Source organism: Triturus cristatus, chromosome 7 (assembly GCF_964204655.1).
Source record: "Triturus cristatus chromosome 7, aTriCri1.1, whole genome shotgun sequence".
Lineage (NCBI taxonomy): Eukaryota > Metazoa > Chordata > Amphibia > Caudata > Salamandridae > Triturus > Triturus cristatus.
The window spans coordinates 49,814,997-49,835,282 of NC_140590.1; the positions used below are offsets into that span (position 1 = coordinate 49,814,997).

The following is a 20,286-nucleotide window of genomic DNA, read 5'->3' on the forward strand; positions in this document are numbered from 1 at the left end:
TGTGTGAGACCCCCTCTAACCCTCCTCACCTCTCTCCTCTTCACTGATGGTGTGTGAGACCCCCCTCCTCCCCAGCCCCTCTCTCCTGCTCATTGACGGTGTGTGAGAGCCCCCTCCCCCGCCCCCTCTCTCCCCCATTGATGGTGCGCGAGGCGCTCAGACCCGCATACAGAGCAGTTCATCAGGATTCTGCCCGCGCTCCGAGCACAGGCTCTGCATGCCAATCCACTCTCTGACACACTCCCCCCTCCCTCACCGAGGACGAGGAGCCCCCGCGCCCCCCTCCAGGAATCCCAGCACGGAGGACGGAGGCGACGAAAGACACCGCAAGAGGGAGTGAAGAGGCCGGGAGAGGAGCGGAGCCCCCCACCCTCCGCCGCCGCCGCACCCTACGGACGCAGCGGCCCTGCTGAGACCCGCGGAGACCCGCACCCCGGACCGAGCGACTGGCAGAGGCGAGCCCCCGCAGCACATCTCCCAGGGGTGACAGTGCACCCCGGCATGAACCCCGAGAGCCCTCTGTGAGCCCATCTGAGCGGTGCTAGGGAGGGCTGCCGAGCCCCCACCGTCCCCACATCCCCGTCGGTCCAATCTGCTGCATTCACTTCACGGATTTGCCGCTGCTGGACAGTTCAAGTTTTTCCTTTTCGTGGTTTTTTTGCCTCCCTTTTTCACTGTTGGATTGGGTCTCTGTCTCCACCCTATTTGTGTGCTTACGTAGCGCCTTGAAGAAGGCGCTTGTTTCTACAGAGGAAAGGATGGGTACATATTGTTCCTGTGTTATTCCCTTGGCCCCGCGGCCGTGTCACCTCCTCCGCTCTCTCCATCGGTAGCATCAGGAGTGGACCCCGGAGCACCTGGTTCCATCAGGTCCATCACATCCTGCCCCCCGGGGCTCCTCTTGCCCCCACCTGGGCATCTGAGCCGTAAAATGCACCGGATTCACCGCGCGAGGATCCGGTGATACCCCTGGTGGCCCCCGTAGCACCCCCTCTATCGTCGGTCCACGGGGGGAGCGGTGCTGACCACGTTCACACCAACCACCAGGAGGGTGCTTACCCAGGCCGGCAGCTCCTAGAATCTGCTCTAGGCGCTACGTAGCCAGTCGTGTGAGAGCGTTTGGTGCAGGTATGGCGGGCTGGGGGAAGTGGACATTTGCAGGTGAGGAGGGCCCCTTCAAGAGGGGCAACTAAGGCCTTGGTGGTCTTTGAGGCGAGGAAACGAGGGTGGGGTGCACAGACCTTACCGGGTCTATAGAGAGTGAATAGGACACGGTGAGACTCCTCGAGCCCCCCCCTCCCCTCCCCTAGGGCGGGGGCCGAAGTGTGGGGGCCCAGGTAGTCTATACAAGTCTCCAGAGGTCTGTTTCTGGTGTGGGCCCGGGGAGAGGCTTTTAAAGGGTCGCCCTGGGTGTGCGAGGGCGAACTGGGACTCCTGGGAGGCGAGGCCGCGGGGGGCTGCTCAAAAAGAGGAGGCGGTAAAAACGTGGCATTTCGTAAAGATTAGGACAGGAGCAGAAGACCTTTTGGGGGGGCGTAGACCTGGGGCCGAGGACACCAAAGAAGCTGTGAGAGTTGGGGGCAGAGGGGAGAGCATTGGAGGCCGAAAGGGAGCACAGCCTTCAGGGGCGGCCCTATAAGGGCGCCGTCTGTGAGTGTCTTACGAGCACCTCAGATTCAGAAAGAGGGGGTCATTTTAGGGGATGAGGCGGAGAGCACGCATCTTCTGGGGTAGCGGCCTTTTCTGGGGGTGAGAGGGCGACAGAACGTTTCGGAGTTAGGGGGTGTCCGAAAGGATGAACTCCTGTACCCCTAACATATTTCAGAGAGTGCTCCGTGTACTCCCTGGCAGTGCGTTGAGGACTATCCGCAGGTATTAAATATATTTTCTTAATGCCCCCAGCTCCCCCACCACAGCTGAGCTTAGCTATGGAAGTGCCCCCGGGACCCGACACCTGCCCCAACTGGAAGCCCTAAGGCTCTGCTAACAGGAGGGCCGCCCCGCATCGGGTGGAAGGCCCCTTTGCCCCATACCAAGGCTAGGTGACCCCCCTCCTCCCGATGCTTGCAAGCTCCTGGTGGTGGCACGGGCATCAGTGGGTTGGAAGGGGCGGGGGGCAGTGAGCTTTCAGCTGCTTCCTGTTGAGCTCAAGTCAATGAGAGAGAGGGTGGGCTGATGGGGGGTGGGCAGCCTGCGGGGTTCCTCTTTCCAGTCTGCTTCTTGAACCCGCGGGAGCCCGGTTCCCGTCACCTGATTTTTTTTAATCCCACCCGTGGATACATTTCGCCCTTTCCTTATTCTTGCGAGTGACCACGGACGCCTGTGAAACAGCAACCGCTTGTTTTTTAAATAGACCTGCATTGCCCGTGGGGACCCACAGGATGTATATAACGTGCCCCTCTGGGCCAGCTCAATGGTACTCATATCATGGACTTCGAATGATGAAAGGCTGAGCCTGCAATGCCTGGATTCACATCTGTGCAGTTGGCGCACAGGCCACTGAGCTAGCGAACATACAATCGGATCTTACAGCGGCTGTGAGCACCAGACTCACCCGGAGGGTCTGAGAGCCCCAGGGAAGGGGTCACTGGGCCAGGACCAGCACCTGTGGACGGCTCGCCCACATCAGGACCCTGGAGAGCGCCCTCTGGCGGAACCAAGAGACGGCGCGGGGGGCAGGGCCTCCCGGAAACTTCTCGCATTCTGTAAGTGACTCTTTCCAGTTCTTTTAAGTCTCTCTGTGCTCGTTTTATTCATGCGCTCGGCTGCGCTTCTGTGGTCTGTGGGCCGGGGAGGGGCGGTGACCACCCACACACTTTCAGCACTCTGTATGATGTACCCCCCTTCTCACATGCTCCGTGGCTCATCTGAACTTGGCTCTGCGCGAGGTGACACAGAGGAGAGTGCCCGAGGTGGTATTCGGAGGCACCGGGCGCCCCTCTCTCCTGCTGCTCCTGTTATGGGGTCACCCGGGGTCTCAGCCCAGAGAGAGGGTCCATGTCTGAATGACAGATGTATAGGGGCTGGGTGAGGGAGGAAGGGGTTCTGCCCATCCTTCCCGTTTGCGCGATGCACCCCCCCCCCCCCCACCATTTGCACAGTTCACCTTGGCCCTCTTCCCTGCCTCTCAGTGTGTACGTGATTATATGTGGGCGCGCCTTGTGGATGCACGTGGGTGTGCGTGCGTGGGTCTGTCTGATCGTGTGTCTGGATCTGTATTTGTGTGTGTGCGCGCGTGTGGGTCTATATGTGTTTTTCTGACGGCGTGTGTCTGTGCGTCTGTCTGATGGTGTGTGTCTGGATCTGTGAGTCTGTGTGTGTGATTGTATGTGCGTGCCATGTGGGTCAGTGTGTTGGATGGTGTGTCTGGATCTGAGTCTATGTGCCTGTGAGTCTATGTATGTTTGCGCCTGCGTATGCGTCTGTGCTTGTGTTTGCCTGTGGTCGATTTTGAGTACGTGTCTGTATGTGTTCGTTTGTGTTTGTATGTTTTGACATTTGCATAAGTGCTTCTTTATCTGTATATTTCTTGGTGTATGTATGTGCACGCATAAGTACACATGGAGTTGGTTATATATAGGATGTGTTTAGAAGTTGGCAGGTGTATGTTTGCGAGCGCGTGTATGTGTGTGTGTCAGTGTGCAAATGTAGACCTGTGTCTTTATGCCTGTGCCGTGTGGTTGTATGTCTCTATATTTGTTTATACTTGCGTATGTACCCATGTCTTTTTGTGTAGTACAACTTCGTTCAAATTGTGTAAAATTATGTCTATGTGTGTGTGCCTGTAAATCTGGTTTCACAACAGTAATGTGTACATGTGTGTGTATGTATGCTTGTTATCATTCACTGTATTTGTTGGCTTCCATTCCATGTGTACTTTTGTGCCTGGGTCTGTTGTGCCTCGAGGTGCTTGTCTGGTTTTGTGTCTAAAACCTGTGTCTGTTTGTGTCTATCTAGGTATGAAGTTTGTCTGCGTACTCTTGTTTAGGTGGCAGTGCCTATGTATGTGTGTGTACATCCGTGTGTTTTTCCATGTGTGTGTGTGTGTATGTGGTCACGTGCCTGTGTGTGTGTAATCATGTGCCTATGCATGTGTATCTTTGTGAGCCATGATCATGTGTCTGCATGCCTCTGTACATGTTTGTGAGCGCATTTGACCTTGTAGTTGTGTGTACAAGCTAGTTAATGTGTGTGTGTTTGCGTCTCTGCGTACTTTTCTGTGTACTGTGTATGTATCTCTGAATGTATGTACATGTGTGTCTGTTACAGTTTGCCCATGAGTGCATGGATGTGTCTATGTACATCTGTGGTACTGACGGTGTTGTATGTGCGTGTGATATCTGTTGTGCGTGACTGGTGATTGGAACAGAGGGGGGGCGGCTGGGGGGACGCCTATCCCTCCTTTATCGATAGGGGCTGTCCCTCCTCCATTGATCTGACCCTTCTATCGCCCCCCCCCCCCGCCTCTTCAGTCAAATCCTTGAGACTACCTTGGAATCGTTTTAGGGATCATACCCCCACAACGCCAGAGCTGGACAGGGGAGTAGATATGGACGGCTGGGAAACAGGGCCTGCCTGGCAGCATCCTTAGCACCAAGGAGCAGGCCAGGAGGGGTCAGGGGGGCTCTGGAGGCATTACAACAATCTCTATATTACGAATAACAGGAGACACTGGCCCATGCTTAGAAAATGTCACGCAGGATGACGCGTCCCTTCAACAGCCAATGAGCTATGCGAGCAGAGTGCCATGGGCAGTCACTGGAATATCGAGGAAGGCAGGTGGTTTGACGGTGGCTGCTCCTGGGCCCATGGGAATCTGAAGCGGCAGCCAGGGAGGAGGGCAAGATGAGGGCATGTAGGTGAGGGTACACCCAAGCGATGCAGCCGGAAGAAGGAAGGTCAAAGGCCCGGCCTGGGAGGAGTGCCTTCCGCCTAGAGTTACAGCCAATCGTGCCACATTCCGGGCGATGGCAAAGAGACCTTTCGTCACAGGGTCCCTTCATTGCAGAGTGGACTGTACGAGTGTCTCTGAGAAATGGCTCCCCCATTTTGAGGGTATGTATAGAGGGAGGGGTGTGGACTCGGACTCTGATACCTCATTGCTTCCAGAGAGTGAAATCCCACTGTTGATCTTTGCTTTGGAAGAAGTGTCTACAGCATGGGTACTCACAAACATTTGACCAGGGGCCACACATCTGGGCTGTGAATGTGATGTGACCGAGGGCCGCACTGATACCAGCAAGGCGGCAGTCCGAGTTCGGGGAGGAGTTTGTGGTAAGGTGAGTGAAAAGGGAGTTAGACGTATACATCTAGTGTCTGAAATGCACAATGTAAACCCAAAACTCGGGATTAATCCCGGCTTCTCTGCTTACCCAAACAGTGTGATCCTAGGTACTTCTATTTCACTTCCCCCTTTTTCTTCATTAGCACACAGGGACCTCCAGATACATGAGGCCAGGATGTGTGCTGTCCAAAGCCTTCTCCAGTGGTTGATTTAATAAAGTAAATGTAGTTCATGTATAATAGAAACCCCAGCCACAACAAGGTGCACTGACAGCTGACCTGCCTCTTCATACACTACTGGCATTGTTACCAGGGTGCGGGGAAGAATGAATGTTTCTCAATTCATGTTTGAAAACTACCCCTTTAAACACATTCTCAATGCACTGGTGATCTGATGGACTGAGGTGACTTGGTTCTGCATCGTAATGAATGATTACCAGGCGTTATCTTACCTCTACTGCAAGATGCGTTTACAAATGATGGTGTTCCTAAAGTTAAGTGGTTAATGACACCCAGGTTACTTCCTCTCTTTAACTTCAATTAACCTTTAAATAAATTCCTGCTGGTTTATTTAACATATATTTTATATTAGTGCTGAGCCGTAAACAGCCCAACGCTGCTCTTGACCAGGGGCCACATGTAAATATCAGAAGGGCCACATGCGGCCCCTGGCCGTACTTTGAGTATCACTGGTCTAAAGCTCTCCCTGCCACGGCCGGGGGAAAGTGCCGGGCCCGGATGGGGGTCCTCCCAGACCTTTATAAAGCCGACCCTCTAACGTGGGCCAAGATTCTGACCCTCGTTTTTAATGCCGCGTGCAAACACGGGCTCCCTCTACCTGGTCCCGCGGGATTATTTCACAGATTTTTAATGCAGGGGCAAGGGGGGATCCATAGGGTTCTCATCCCATTTCACTTTTACATTCAGATGCAAAAATGATGGGGAAGGCCGTTCTGGAGCGTCCAACCTCCTGCCGCGATAGCATCAATGTAATATCTGAGATACAATATGGCTTTAGGCAGCGGAGAGGGACACTGGACCAGTGTGTCACTTTACATCTGATTGTGGGCAAATATACTATAGCCGGGGGAGGTGGCCTGCGCATGGCTTTTATGGATCTCACATCGGCATTCGACTGAGCTAATAGATCCCAGCTGTGCCCTCTTCATATGGATCTAGCATGGAATCTGCGTTAGCGGCCTTTTCACACGGCTCCCACCCCAACCTCTCTTCCTCGGTGAGATATGATGGGAATAGCAGCTTGACTGCCCCCGCGGGGGTACAGAGGAGTGTAAGACAGGGGTGCATTTTGGCACCCTTGCTATTTACCATATGCATTAATAATTTGGGGATGTTTTAACACAGGCTTGCAGCGAAATTCCCAGGCCGAGTTCCAAACGTATTCCAACCTTGCTATATGCAGATGATGCTGTCCTGATTGCACGGACCGACCACCGCTGTGGGTCCCCGACATCTCCTGAATGCCGTTATTGATTTTATGGATTCCCTAGACCTGTCAACCAACTATACTAAATCACACACATTGACGATTGGCGGTTGGAAGGTTCTTGAGACCAAGTTTTTTGGTAAAGGGGTTGAACTTACCAAAGTCTCCACCTTCCCTTATTTGGGGTTACTCTTTGATAATAGAGTGTGCTGGATTGCAAAATTATCCCTTAAAACAATATTTTATTGAGTGCCGTAGATGCGACAATGGACTTTTCCGAAAGACTTGGGGCCAAACCGGTCCAAGCCCTAGTAAAAGTGTATTGAGATAAATGTATCCCAATGGCAAGTTATGGGGGTGATGTCTCGGGGTACAAGGACGTTGGAGAGCTTCAGGTAGTTGAAATTACATTTTTGCGCGGACTCCTTGCTGATCCTGCCAGCAGCCCCTCGTTTATGGTTCACAAAGAGGTTGGACTAGGGTATATGTCTCATCGCACTGGCACTCATCATGCAATGGCTTAGAACTTGGTCCAGCCCCACCCTTAATCTAAATCAATTGGTGATTGAGGACTGCCGATCACTTGTAGGTGCGCTGCATATCCCATAGCTTGGTTACGCAAAGGACATGTTGGAGAGTGTAGATTTGTTGACCAGTCCTAAACAACTGCGGCCGAGGGAGATGCAGAAGCTAAGAAGCTTGTTTGTATCTAGGTGGCAGTGTGAGAGAGCGGAAAGGGAGCTTTTAAAACCCACCGTCAAACAGTATATTTTGCTGAAAGCGTGATCTCTGGAGGAACCTTATTTGCCATTAGTACACAATGGCCACCATCGTTTCCTACTGACGAGGTTCAGGTTTAATACAATACATTGGTTTTTAGCCGCCTCCAAAGTATTCCACAAAGAGGAAAATGTAAAGCTCTGTCCTTCAGATCATTTCTCGGAGCAAGACACTGCGCATTTATATTTCTTTGTGATTTTTACCGCACATTAAGGCACAGATTAATTCTCCCGCTGGCAAGAAATAACTAATTTGTACAAGTGAGACCAGCCTTGTTGTATCTGCAAACGCTCTCCTCACCCTTAGTCTGCTTTGGGGTCGCAAGCTTCTTGTCTGGTGCACTTGGACACAAAAAAGGTATTCAAGAATTGGAGGGGCTTTCCTTCTATTTATGCTGCAGCTTTCATTGTTTTTAATGAGTCTTCTGTGATATTTTTCTACATTTTAATAGATAGCCCCACAAAGGGTCAGGACTGTTGATAGTTTTGTGACTGCACTTTCTGCTCTGGTACTGTCATGATGCATTTGCACTTTAAATGTATGTTTACATGACCAGATTTATGGCTGATGCGAGGCCCGAGTATCTCTTGCTAACATAGTCGTCCCAAATTTGGAGGTTTTTGTTGTCGGGTTTTTGCTGGATCAGCCGTTCATATTTGTTCTATGCAAACATCATTTTAGCCTAGTTTTTAATGAGGGTTTGCATGATATTAGCTTGCATTCTTTAACATGAATTGTTAGTTTCATTATAAGTATCGAATACGAAACGTTTCTTGCCAAAACCAGCAGGGACTCTTTAAAAATATCGCTAAGGCGTTTTGTAATGGGCGGTTCATGGACTTTTGTTGTTGTAAAATTTGTTTACAGTGTCACTGCTTGTTTTTATATGTATTGGTGTAAAGCATTCATATAACATTTAATTTGTGTTTTACATGTGCTTTTACGGTCTTTATTGGCCAAATAGAGTTATTGAATTGAATTGACTGTTGAATCGTTATGTGTATGTATGGTTATCTGCCTCTGGTCGTGTGTTGATGAGTGTATATGTCTCTGTATTTCCGGTTGTATCTCTGTATATGACTGTATACTTGGTGTGTATGTTGGCAAATATATGTGTCTCTGTGTATGTATATCTGTATGCGTTTGCTCGGGTACGTACATGTTTATGTATCTGTGTATAGGTAGGTATGTGGCTGTATAGGTGTGTGCCCATGTGTGCTTGTTTCTGTGTGTCTGCTGGTTTGCGTGTATTCCTATGTGTTTGGCTATATGTGTGTGTAAGAGTACCTGGCTGTGTATTTACTGTTCTATATGTGCCAGGAACGGTGTGTCTGTATAACAGCATGTGGATGTTTGCTTCTGTGAGTGCATTTGACCATGTTTGTGTGTGTCTGTTTGTGCATGTCTTTGTGTACTTATAGTCCTGTGCGTGTATGTTTGTGCCATGGTGGTATGATTGTGTGCCTACTCATACATCTATATTTATAACCTACTGGTGGTTGCCAGTAGGTAGTTATAGTTAGGACCTAGTTTCCATAGGAAAAGCATTTTCTGACTTGGCTATAACTTTGGCGTCGTTTGCCCAATCTGCGTGACATTTTCCTAAAAAAGTGTCAAGGTGGGTTCTATAGTTATGGGAAGTTTAGGGGGTGATCCAAGCAGTGGGGACTGATAATTTGGGGTGCAAAATAAGGTTGCGTTTGTAATGTTAATTTCCATAGGAATGTTTAGCCACACCTACAGCCCAAACCGCTGAACGAACTTACACCATATTTAGCAGGGAGGTAGATGTCGGTTCAAGGAAGTGTCTTTTGTTTACTTGGTGTAAATACGTTCAGTAGTTTTTGAGTAATTTAAGTTTAAAATTATAGTGATATCTCTGGAAACTGATATTTTGCGGTGGTTTTGCTAATGCACATGCTAATGGGAATGCTCTGTTTGGCTGGACGCAACCTGAACAGAAAGTTGCGGCCACCAGGAAGGGTTCCCAGGCTGAACATCTGTGTGAAAGCCCACATAAGGGGTCGGTCAGAGAGGAGATATTCTGACCCCATGGTTGAGAAATGGGGGTGTAAGTGACACAAGTTATGTGTCCACATTTTTTTTTGTTGATCAAGCACTATATTTACAATGATGGCGCGACTGCCAGTGTGGCCCTCATGAAATGTCGCGGGGACGTCATGACTATCGATATTGTCGCAAATATTTGTGGAAATTAAAAAAAATATCAGTGAATCATTAATACACATTGTTAAAGGCATATTGTGATTTTGACACATTTTTTATAGAGTGATTTAGATGGTGAAGTATTTACTGTGATGGTTAGAATTAATTATATAGTTATAATTTTGGAATGTGGTGGTGGCTTTTGAATTTCTGCTTTTGCTTTCCGTTTTCACAACATGTCCAGGGGGATCACGATTACCGACGTCATCGCGATCTCTGGCCTCGCCGCAAAAACATAAAATAGGGTTTAAGGATTTTTTTAATAGAAACTCCAGAAAATCATGAGTTTAGAGAATACTGTAAGAAACCGCTAGTGTGTAAAATATTGGTGTATGTGTGTATATATATATTTTAGACTTTATGGAAAAGGCACAAACGTCTACTATAATACTAACGTAGTGAACACATACTGATGCTTATACTTAGTACATATATATATATATTTGTTGTTAAAAAACATGCAGTATCCGCAATTAGCAATTACCAACGTCGTTGCGACTTCCACTCTCTTTGGCGAAGTGGAAAGTAATGTTTGAGGACGATTTTTCTGGAAACTCACTGCAAAAATATGAGTTTGAAAAGTACACTAATAAAGCTCTACTGTTAAAAATATTGTAGAATACATATATATATATATATATATAAAATACAATTTCAGGCATAGAGTAACAAATACATTATGCAAAAAAGAAGCAGAGAACTCTGGGTAGTTCTCAAGTTTAGGTGGAAAGCAGCTCCTGTTAGAGCACTCTCAACACCAGCGACACGCTAGATCTGCTCACCTCAAATGTCTGCTTTTCTATCAAAGTCTTTAAGCATAGGATTAGCACAGTGCCATCCACGCCGAGATAGAAATGGACAAAGTCGTTTGCCATTTCTACCGCAAAGTCTTTAAGCATAGGACTAGCACAGTGCTGTCCTTGCCGAGCTGTGAAGTGACAAAAGCCATTTACCACTCCAGGCACAGTATTACAGCTTTGAATTGGTAAAATGACTTATACTGGGTGCTCCCTTGTGTCTGGACAAAGCTATACCTCTCTGAAGAGCTCTAATTAGAGCGAAGCACTGTGTCAGGGGCTGCTTTTACTCATTTCAGGTTGGCTTGGTTGGTAGTCACAAATATAATTTTGTTTTTGTAAAGGTGGCTTTCTTCTAGATTGATCACAGAAAGAAAAGTGAAAACAACATTTTACTAAAAAGGTAGACCTAAACTTTCTTTAAAAAATGTTTTAAAGTGTATTTTTCAGGATGTGAAATACATTTACTGATGATAGATTCTCCACAGTAAATGCAACAATGTTGTGCCGACTTACAAATTGTTAAAAATAAAACCAGTTATTATTGTACTTTCTGATAAACACATATGAAATCAAAACATTAGTGGTGTATAATATAAATGTAATACACAATATCCAATTATAAAAAGAAAGTACAAAAATCTTAGAGGTTCACTTAAAAAAATGGATGTTACAATAAAAATAATAAATTTTAAAAAACCTTTAAAACTGAAAAAAACAAAGGTTACAGGGGCGTTATAGTTAGGAAATAGATTTAAAAAAACTTAGATATTAACTGAAAAACCAAAGGTTACAGGAACGTTATAGAAAGGGTGATATTTCACTCGCACAAAACCAGAGAAATTCAGCAGTGATAGTTAGCTGAGCTAACTATAACTCGTGCCATCACAATGCACTGCTTATGGCCTCACATATTGAATAACTCATGACATTGTCAGTGATATTTCTGATGACATCACTGGTGACATCTCAAATGACATCACTAATGACATTACTGATGACATCATCCACAGAATCTCTGCTGTACCCACTCACACCCCTATGTAACCTTTCATACATCCACTACCATTCTCGAAACAATTGACACACCCATACCAGTACTTACGCACCCACTCACTGATTCATAGGTCTACACACACATCCACTCAGTCACCCATACAGCCACTCGTACACCAACTCACTCACTAATAAAGCCACTGATATATCTACTCATACAGCAACAAAGCCACTCACTCTTAGTCACCCATAGAGCTATTCACAGACCTACTCACTCACCCATAGGGTCAATCACACAGCTACGTACTTACCTATACAGTTATACACACACCAACTCATTCATTCATACACATACTAACACATCCTTACTCATCTATAAAGTCACTGACACAAGCACACTCATCCATGCAGCCACTCTCACAATCACTCACTCATACATACAGTCACTTATATACTCCAACACTCACCTATACTGCCTTTCACATATGCAGTTACTCACCTATTTACCACTGACATATCCATTCACTCACTGACACAGCCATATGCACACTTACCCATACAGCTCCTCTCAGATGCACCCACGAACCCATATAGCCACTGATTGACCCACTCACTCATCCATGCATGAAATCACACACACCCTCGCCCAACCACACATATACTCACACACCCATATAGGCACTCAGACAACCAATCAATAACCCATACAGCCAGTCATATACCTACTCACCAACTCATGCAGCCACTTACACCCCAACTGACAGACTGATACAGACATTCCCACAAATTAGTCACTCACCCATACATTCACTGAGACACTTATAATCACTTATTTATACAGCCAGCCACAAACCCACTAAATCATCCATAAAGGCACTCATACACCCACAGATTCATTAATACTAGGGGTGGGCGGAGTTGGCGGAATGCACTTCCGCCAATTCTCGCGAGAATGCCCGCGATTTCCGCGATCACGCGATATTTCCGTGATCGCGGGAATTGGTGCTTCCGGCCTGCCGCTGCCGTTACAGTGACCATGTGTGTCTGTAACGTTGCGGCGCCGACGTTCCTGGGGTCCCTCGAGTCAGCTCAGCTGTCCAGGTCCATCAGTGGGGGAAAGGGCGGAAGACGTTGCCCACCGCTGGTGTGTGGGGCGGGGCTTCCATGCAGTTCACATGCCTTCTGTTTATGGGCCAGAGACCGAGCAGAGCAGCAGATGAGGAGACTGAACCTCCTGGAGACTACGCGGGGATTGCGCTCGAGTCGGAATCACGGATCGGGTAAGTGACGACGACCTGGGGGAAAAGCACACCTGCCCAGCCTCGACCTAGCTCCCTAATGTTTTGTGCTGATAAAGCGTTACTGAATTTGAGCTTCCACTCGGGCCCCTCCTTTATTTATATCTGTAAGTGCTTCCTGTTGTGGTTGGCCAGGCAACAATTTCCGTTCCCTCCCGGAAATTGCGACAATTCGGCATTTCCGCGTTTCGGTCGGAACGCGGAAATGTCGAATTGTCGCAATTTCCGGGAGCGGAACGGAAATTGTCGCCCACCCCTAATTAATACATCTTGGTGTGTTTATATGTAACACTCAAAAACGCTTTAGAAACACTCACAGTCACCGGATGATGTCATTAGTGATGTCATCTGAGATGTCATCAGTGATGTCACTGACCATGTTATTTGTGATGTAATATGTGAGGTCATAAGCAGTGCATTGTGGGGGTGTGAGCTTAGTTAGCTCAGATAACTAGAAATGATGAATTTCTCTGGTTTTGTACGAGTGAAATAGCAGCATAACTATAACATCCTTGTATCCTTTGGTTCTTTTTTAGGGAATTTCCAATTAAAAAAAAATTCTTTAACCTAACTATAATGTCCATGTAACCTTTGTTTTTCTTAAGTGAATTTATATTGTTCTTCAAAATCTATTTTCTAACTAAGATGTCCCTGTAACAGCGAACATGTATGTTTCAATGTATGATGTGTGTGTTTTCTTGTGCATGTATGTATTTATACACACCTGTGTATGTGTGTGTGTCATTTTACATATGTGTGTGTCAGTATGAATATATGCGTGTTTTTCTTAGTGTACAAGTGTGTATTTATGCATGTGTGGGCCTGTGTGATTATGTGCGAGATCGTGTTGCATATAAGTGAGTGTGTGTGAATGATGTGTGTGCGTGAGTGAATGTGTGGGAGCCTGTGTTGCATGTCAGTGTGTGTCTGTGTGAGTGTGTTGTATATAAGTGTGTGCTCTGTGAATGTGTGTGTGTTTCATTTGAGTGTGTGCCTGTGTGTGACTGTGATGAGCAGTGAGATGGTCAGTGAGGTGGGCAGTGTCATGTGAGAGGGTGTGATGGGAAGTGTGATGGGCAGTGTGATGGACAGTGGAATGGACAGTGTGATGGGCAGAGTGATGAGCAGTGAGATGGCCAGTGAGGCGCACAGTGTCATGTGAGAGGGTGAAAGGTGAAGTGTGATGAGCAGTGTGATGGGAAGTGTGATGGACAGTGTGATGGACAGTGTGATGGACAGTGTGATGGACGGAGTGATGAGCAGAGTGATGAGCAGTGGGAAGGACAGTGAGGTGAGCACTCCCAGCAGTTGGGAGGTTCTCGTCTCTCATCCTCCCCGCCGAGGCTTCTCTTTCCCTCCATCACGTTCCTGTCTCCAGTCTCTGTGTCACGGCCTCTCTTCCTGTTATCCGTCTCCCTCTCTTTGTTGTTGGTCTTCCACCCTCTCTCTCACTGTCACCCTTTAAATGTTGTTGGTCACCCGCCCCTTTGCCTCTCTCTATCTGTCTCCCTCCACGTTCATTGGTCTCCCTCCCACCCACTTTCTCTTTTCCCTTTCTAGCTCTCGTTGATCTCCTGCTCCCTCTATTTTCCCCTCTCTCTGTCGTCCTCTAGTTGTCTTTGCTCTCTCTCTCTCTCTCTCTCTCTCCCTCTCGCTCTCTCTCTCTCTTTCTCTCTCTCTCTATCTCCCCTTCTCTCTCTTTCTGTCTAGCTCTCTTAGGTCTCCTACTCCCTCTCTTTTCCCCTCTCTCTGTCGTCCTCTAGTTATCTTTGCCCTCTCTCACTCTCTTTGGCTTCCCTCCTTCTCTCTCTCTGTTTCTATCTCTCACTCTTTACTTCTCTCCATCTCACTCTCCCTTTCTGTCTTGCTCTCCACGTTCAAGTTGGTCTCCCCTCAACTTTCTCCTTCTAGCTCTCTTTCGTCTCCTGCTCCCTCTCTTTTCCCCTCTCTCTGTCTCCCTCTAGTTCTCGTTGCTCTCTCTCACCATCAACCATCTCTCCCTCCCCTTTCCCTTAATCTGTCTCCCTTTAGTTCTTTTTGGTCTCCCCTCCTCTTTCCCCCTCTCTCTATCTCACTTTAGTTCCGTTTGGCCTCCCTCCCCTCTCTCTTTTCCCCGTTCTTCTTCTAGGTGTCTTAGGTCTCCCTCCCTTCTCTCTCCTCCGTACCACTCTCCCTTGTCCCCTTCTCTCTGGCTCCCTCTAGTTTATGTTGGTCTAACTCCTCATCTCTCCCCCTCCCTGTCCACCTCTAGTGTTCGTTGCACTCCTTCCCTTTCTTTATGTCTCCCTCTAGGTCTGTTAGGTCTCCCTCCGCTCTCCCCTTTCACCCTTTCTCCCTCTAGTTCTCTTAGGTCTCTCTCTCTCCCCTTTCACCCTCCCTCTCTCTAGTTCTCTTAGGTCTCTCTCCCTCCCTCTATCGCTCCCCTTTCACCCTCTCTCCTTCTAGTTCTCTTAGGCCTCCCTCTCCCTTTCTCCCCCTTCATTCTCCCCTTTCACCCTGTCTCCCTCTAGTTCTCTTAGTTCTCCCTCCCTCTTTCTCCCCCTTCTCTATTCCCTTTCACCCTGTCTTCATCTAGTTCTCTTATGTCTCCTTCCCTCTCGCCCTCTTTCTCTCCTCTCTCTCTCCCCCATCTCCCTGTCTCCCTCTAGTTCTCTTAGGTCTCTCTCCCTCCCTCTCTCCCTCCTCTCTCCCATTTCACCCTGTCTCTCTCTATTTCTCTCAGGTCTCCCACCTTCTCTCTCTCTCCCTCTTCTCTCCCCTTTCGCCCTGTCTCTCTCTAGTTACCTTAGGTCTCCCTCCCTCTCTCTCTTTCTCTCCTTTCTCTCTCCCCCATCTCCCTTTCTCCCTCTAGTTCTCTTAGGCCTCTCTCCATCCCTCTCTCTCTCTCTCTCTCTCTCTCCGCTCTCCCCTTTCACCATGTCTATCTCGAGTTCTCTTAGGTATCCCTCCCTCTCCCTCCCTCTCTCTCTTTCTCTCCTCTCCCTCTCCCTCATCTCCCTGTCTCCCTCTAGTTCTCTTAGGTCTCTCTCCCTCCTCTCTCCCCTTTCACCTTGTCTCTCTCTAGTTCTATTAAGTCTCCCTCCCTCCCTCTTTTTCCCTCTCTCACCCTCTTCTCTCCCCTTTCACCTTGTCTCTCTCTAGTTCTCCTAGGTCTCCCTTCCTCTCCCTCCCTCCTCTCTCCTCTCTCCCCTTTCACCTTGTCTCGCTCTATTTCTCTTAGGTCTCCCTCCCTCTTTCTCTCTCACTCTCTCTCCCTCCTCTCACCCCTTTCACCTTGTCTCGCTCTATTTCTCTTAGGTCTCCCTCCCTCTTTCTCTCTCACTCTCTCTCCCTCCTCTCACCCCTTTCACCTTGTCTCTCTCTAGTTCTTTCAGGTCTCCCTTCTGCTCTCCCCCTCCCTCATCTCTCCCCTTTCCCCTTATCTCTCTCTTGTTCTCTTAGGTCTCCCTCCCTCTCTCTCGCTCTCGCTCTTTCCTCTCTCCCCTTCCACCTTGTCTCTCTCTAGTTCTCATAGGTCTCACTCCTCTCTCTATTGCCCCGCCTCACCCTCCCTTTTCTCACTGTCTCCCTCTAGTTCTTGTTGGTCTCCCTCCCTCACTTTCTTTCCTCCTCCTCTCTCTCCCTCTCTGTCCACCTCTAGTGTTCTTTATGTTTCTCTCTAGTTCTCTTAGGTCTCCCTCCCCGCTCCCCTTTCACCCTGTTTCTCTCTATTGGTCTCCCTCGCTCACCCTGTCTCCCTCTAGTTCTCTTAGATCTACCTCCCCTCTCCCCTTTCTCTGTCTCCCTCTAGTTCCCTTAGGTCTCCCTCTCTCTCTTCCTCCCCCCCTCTCTCCTCTCGCTCCCTGACTCCCTCTAGTTCTCTTAGATCTCCCTCCCCTCTCCCCTTTCTCTGTCTCCCTCTAGTTCTCTTAGGTCTCCCTCTCTCTCTTCCTCCCCCCCTCTCTCCTCTCGCTCCCTGACTCCCTCTAGTTCTCTTAGATCTCCCTCCCCTCTCCCCTTTCTCTGTCTCCCTCTAGTTCTCTTAGGTCTCCCTCTCTCTCTTCCTCCCCCCCTCTCTCCTCTCGCTCCCTGACTCCCTCTAGTTCTCTTAGATCTCCCTCCCCTCTCACCTTTCTCCCTGTCTCCCCCTGGTTCTCTTTGGTTTCCCTCTCTCACCCTGTCTCACCCTCTCTCCCTTCAGTTCTCTAGGTCTCCCTATCCTCTCCCTGCCCTCCTCTCTCTGTATCCTCACTCTCTCTGAGTCACAGCCCTCCCTCCCGTTGCCCGTCACTCTCTCTGCTCCATGAACGACACCACTCTCTCACCACATGACCCCTCCTAACCCTCCATGCCCAAGCGTGCCCTCCCATAGTCCCTGATCCAGGGCTTTAAGTGTGATGGAAAAACTGAGGGGGTCTCTCACAGGGGTGTGGCCAGTGTAATTAAAGGTGTGGCTTAAAAACACGTAAGCTAAAAATCTGTGCTTAGCATAGTGTGCTGTCTGGCTTGTATTTTGCTGTTTCTGTCATTGCATCCAGAGATATGATACAACTAGTAACATCATACCAACAACAAGTCCGGACTATTGGCTTTGTCAGTGGTTGTTAGTTGCAGAAGATAAATAAGCAGCAACTATGGCTTGTATATAATATTGAAAAAGCTTCCACTTAAAGCCCTTGTGACACCTCAAGAATGTTGCTGCCCCTGAGTTTCAAAAAGAGAAGGGAAATCCAGAGAGAAAATTACTCTTTAAAGGATTTCCCTTCCCCTACAACGCTCGCCTGGCATGAGGGCATGCCGAAACCTCTCCACTAGTGAGAAGTGAGCAGTGTGAGTACATACACACCGATGTGCTGCTGTCACTGCAGACCAGAAAAAAACTGACCACCTGTGCCAGGGCACAAAACAGAGCCTGATAGATACCCGTTTTGATGCCCCCTTTAAAAAACTGCTGGTGCTCTGCACCGGTGAGACACGGCCCATTTAAAGCTCTGCCCTGATCAGATATAACATTGGGACACTACTGCTTTGGCAAAGCAGCAAGTAATACCTTAGGGTGCGAACAGCGACAGCGCTGCGAACGTAAGCACTTCAATGCGCTTTCTGCACAGAGCGGGATTCTGGACAGTGGGAGGAGGTGTTTTTAGATGAAGATATCATCTCCTGAGCGTTGGCTGAGTTGGTGAAGGAGGGTGTCTCAGAGAGTGTTCACCACTTGGAGTGCGAGGGGCTGGAGTGGTGGAGGAGTGTGTCTCAGAGAGTGTTCATGACTTGGTTAGTGAGGGGCTGAGGTGGTGGAGGGGGTGTCTCAGAGAGTGCTCGTCACTTAGTGTGTGATGGGCTAGAGTTGTGGAGGGGGTGTCTCAGAGAGTGTTCATCACTTAGTGTGTGAAGGGCTGGGGTGGTGAAGGAGGGTGTCTCAGAGAGCGTTGCAGAGTGTTCTCCTCTTGGTGTCCGAGGGGCTGAGGTGGTGGAGGGGGTGTCAAAGAGAGTGTTCATCACTTAGTGTGTGAGGGGCTAGGGTGGTGGAGGAGGGTGTCTAGAGAGTGCTCATCACTTGGTGTGCGAGGGGCTGGGTGGTGGAGGATGGTGTTTTAGAGACTGTTGGAAAGTCTTCATCACTTGGTGTGTGAGGGGCTGTAGTGGTGAAGGGGGTCTCAGAGACTGTTGGAGAGTGTTCATCACTTGGTGTGTGAGTGGATGGGGTGGTGAAGGGGGATGTCTTAGAGCATGTTGGAGAGTGCTCCTCACTTGGTGTGCGAGGGGCTAGGGTGTTGAAGGAGGATGTCAGAAAGTGTTTACTTGGTGTGCGACGGGCTGGGTGGTGGAGGAGGGTATCTTAGAGATTGTTGGAGAGTGTTCATCACTTGGTGTGTGAGGGGCTGGGTGGTGAAGGGGGGTCTCAGGGAGTGCTCATCTCTGGTGTGTGAGGGGCTGGGTGGTGGAGGAGGGTATCTTAGAGACTGTTGGAGAGTGTTCATCACATGGTGTGTGAGGGGCTGGAGTGGTGAAGGGGAGTCTCAGAGAGTGTTCATTACTTGGTGTGCGAGGGGCTGGGTGGTGGAGGAGGGTGTCTCAGAGACTGTTGGAGAGTCTTCATCACTTGGTGTGTGAGGGGCTGGGCTGGTGAAGGGGGGTCTCAGAGAGTTGTCATCACTTGGTGTGCGAGGGGCTGGGTGGTGGAGGAGGGTGTCTCTGAGAGTGTTCATCCCTTGGTGTGCGAGTGGCTGGGGTGGTGAAGGAGGGTGTCTTAGACCGTGTTGGAGAGTGCTCCTCACTTGGTGTGCGAGGGGCTAGGGTGGTGGAGGAGGGTGTCTTAGACCGTGTTGGAGAGTGCTCCTCACTTGGTGTGCGAGGGGCTAGGGTGGTGAAGGAGGATGTCAGAGAGAGTGTTTATCACTTGGTGTGCGAGGGGCTGGGGTGGTGGAGGAGGATGTCAGAGAGAGTGTTTATCACTTGGTGTGCGAGGGGCTAGGGTGGTGAAGGAGGATGTCAGAGAGAGTGTTTATCACTTGGTGTGCGAGGGGCTAGGGTGGTGAAGGAGGATGTCAGAGAGAGTGTTTATCACTTGGTGTGCGAGGGGCTAGGGTGGTAAAGGAGGATGTCAGAGAGTGTTTATCACTTGGTGTGCGAGGGGCTGGGGTGGTGGAGGAGGATGTCAGAGAGTGTTCATCACTTGGTGTGCGAGGGGCTGGGGTGGTGGAGGAGGGTGTCACAGAGAGTGTTTATCACTTGGTGTGCGAGGGGCTGGGGTGGTGGAGGAGGGTGTCACAGAGAGTGTTCATCACTTGGTGTGCGAGGGGCTAGGGTGGTAAAGGAGGATGTCAGAGAGTGTTTATCACTTGGTGTGCGAGGGGCTGGGGTGGTGGAGGAGGATGTCAGAGAGTGTTCATCACTTGGTGTGCGAGGGGCTGGGGTGGTGGAGGAGGGTGTCACAGAGAGTGTTTATCACTTGGTGTGCGAGGGGCTGGGGTGGTGGAGGAGGGTGTCACAGAGAGTGTTCATCACTTGGTGTGCGAGGGGCTAGGGTGGTGAAGGAGGATGTCAGAGAGTGTTCACTTGGTGTGCGTTGGGCTGGGTGGTGGCGGAGGGTGTCACAGAGAGTGTTTATCACTTGGTGTGCGAGGGGCTGGGGTGGTGGAGGAGGATGTCAGAGAGTGTTCACTTGGTGTGCGATGGGCTGGGGTGGTAAAGGAGGATGTCAGAGAGTGTTCACTTGGTGTGCGAGGGGCTGGGGTGGTGGCGGAGGGTGTCACAGAGAGTGTTTATCACTTGGTGTGCGAGTGGCTGGGATGGTGAAGGAGGGTGTCTTAGAGCGTGTTGGAGAGTGCTCCTCACTTGGTGTGCGAGGGGCTGGGGTGGTGGAGGAGGGTGTCACAGAGAGTGTTTATCACTTGGTGTGCGAGGGGCTGGGGTGGTGGAGGAGGGTGTCACAGAGAGTGTTCATCACTTGGTGTGCGAGGGGCTAGGGTGGTAAAGG

General features: G+C 49.4%; 1 protein-coding gene across 1 annotated transcript in view; it reads left to right on the forward strand.

Annotated features, from left to right (window-relative positions):
* The first annotated feature begins 2,212 nt into the window (after positions 1-2,212).
* Positions 2,213-20,286, forward strand: part of GRIK5 (glutamate ionotropic receptor kainate type subunit 5) — a 1,516,626-nt gene continuing 1,498,552 nt past the window's right edge. Inside the window, exon 1 of the mRNA XM_085615595.1 lies at positions 2,213-2,705. The gene's annotated coding sequence lies outside the window, so the exon portion shown is untranslated. The remainder of the gene's footprint in view (positions 2,706-20,286) is intronic.